Source organism: Colobus angolensis, unplaced genomic scaffold, assembly GCF_000951035.1.
Source record: "Colobus angolensis palliatus isolate OR3802 unplaced genomic scaffold, Cang.pa_1.0 Scaffold250, whole genome shotgun sequence".
NCBI classification, from domain to species: Eukaryota; Metazoa; Chordata; class Mammalia; order Primates; family Cercopithecidae; genus Colobus; species Colobus angolensis.
Window position 1 is genome coordinate 566,005 of NW_012115711.1, and position 2,335 is coordinate 568,339.

General features: G+C 41.4%; 1 pseudogene; it reads right to left on the bottom strand.

The window, feature by feature from the left end:
* Positions 1-2,335, bottom strand: part of LOC105514919 — a 15,254-nt pseudogene that overhangs the window by 11,428 nt on the left and 1,491 nt on the right.

The window sequence follows — 2,335 nt, forward strand, 5'->3', positions numbered from 1 at the left end:
CTCTGTCACCCAGGCTGGAGTGGAGTGGCATGATTTGGCGCACTGCAACCTCTGCCCCCTGAGTTCAAGCAATTCTGCCTCAGATTACAGGCATGTGCTAAAAAGGTAGCATACTCTCTACACCTTCTGTGCCTTGCTTTTATGAACAATGTATCCTGAAAATCATTACAAATCAGTACATAGAGAGCTTCCCCGTTTTTTTAACAGCTCATTAGCATTTCTTTGTATGCATGTACCCTACTTGATTTCATCTTGGATTGGTTTCAGTTTCTGGCTATCAAAATGCTGTAATGAATAATCTTGTTTATGTGCCATTTTGCATATTCCCAGAAATGAAATTGCTGGGTTAAGGGGTAGGTAGATGTGCATTTGTAATTTAAATAGGTGTTGCCAAATTGTCCTCTGTAGATGTACTGTTTTGCATTCCTACTTGCAGCATATGACAGTATGTTGGCACTTAAAAAATTTTTAGATTCAGGGGGTATATGTACAGGTTTGTTACATAGGTATATTGTATGATGCTGAGGTTTGGGCTTCTATTGTACCTGTTACCTGAATAATGAATATAGCACCCAATAGGTAGTTTTTCTTTTTTCCTTTTTCTTTTCTTTCTTTTTTTTATTTTTTATTTTTTATTTTGACTCTCTTGCCCAGGCTGGAGTGCAGTGGTGTGATCTCAGCTCACTGTTACCTCTGCCTCCTGGGTTCAAGGGATTCTCCTGCCTCAGCTTCCCAAGTAGCTGGGACTACAGGCATGTGCCACCACCCCGGTTAATTTTTGTATTTTCAGTAGAGACGGGGTTTTGCCTGTTGCCCAGGCTGGTCTCGAACTCCTGACCTCAGGTGATCCACCCACTTTGGCATCCCAAAGTTCTGGGATTTCAGGCGTGAGCCACCGCACCTAGCCACAATAGGTAGTTTTTCAACCTTTGCCCCCTTCCCTCACTCTCTCCTTTTGGAGACCCCAGTGTCTATTCCCATCTTTATGTCTGTGTGTATCCAATGTTTAGCTCCCACTTGTAAGTGAGAACATGTAGTATTTGTTTCTTTTTTCCCAATTAGATCCTGATATTTTAGGGTCAGGTGTGGTGGCTCATGCTTGTAATCCCAGCACTTTGGGAGACCAAGGCGGGTGGATTGCTTGAGCTCAGGAGTTTGAGACCAGCCTTGGCAACAAGTCAAAACCCCATTCTACAGAAAGTATTAGCCAGGCATGGTGGCATGCGCCTGTAGTCCCAGCCTCAGGAGGCTGGAGGATGTAGTCCTCAGGAGGATGAGGTGGGAGGATTGCTTGAGCCCAAGAGGTGAAGGTTGCAGTGAGCTGAGATCACACCACTGCACTCCAGCCTAGGTGACACAGTGAGACTCTGTCTCAAAAAAAAAAAAAAAAAATCCTGATATTTAAATGTGGATTTTTTTCCAACTTTTATTATAGATCAAAGGGTACATGCGCAGATTTGTTACATGGGTAAATTGCATGACACTGAGGCTTGGGGTCCCAATCATCATATCGCCCAGGCAGTAAGCATAGTACCCAACAGGTGGTTTTTCAGCCCACGCCCTTCTCTCTCCCTCTCCCATCTAATGGTTCCCAGTGTCTATTTTTCCCATCTTTTTTTGTTTGTTTTAGTTTTCAAGATAATTTTTATTTTTACTTCTTTTAAAAAATGGACATTAATATTCAATATATATGTGTACCTTAAAACTTCACCCAGGTTTACAAAAATTGGTCGGACATGGTGGCACATGCCTGTGAGGCTGAGGCAGGAGAATCACTTGAACCCGGGAGGCAGAGGTTGCAGTGAGCTGAGATTGCGCCGCTGCACTCCAGCCTGGGCGACAGAGCAAGACTCCATCTCATAAAACAAAAACAAAAACAAAAACAAAACTACAAAAAAAGCTTCACCCAGCCTACTCTGGGCACACTGTCCATGGGTTAGTCCTGCTCTGTAAGGAGCAGTAAAAAACAACAAAATCTCCCAATTTAGTGAAAATAAGGCATTCAATGGCAGACCAGCAGCAGAAACTGCTTATTACCTAATAATCATTTTATGAAGTCATATCTATATAAAAACAAACACTAAAGAGAATAGACAACTAAAGTGACAGGCATAATTATAAATAAGTACCAGATTACCAGATTTTAAATGGTAATCTGTAAAAGTTTTACTACCTAAGGATTTTCATTCAAAGGAGAAAAAATACATAGTAACACCAAGCTTGCAGAATGGGGAGTTAACAGATACATTTTCTCTTAATGGAAATCCATCTAACTTCAGTAACATTTCTGGATGAAGCATCAAGTTACTGTTGCCCTTTTTTTTTTTTTTTTTTT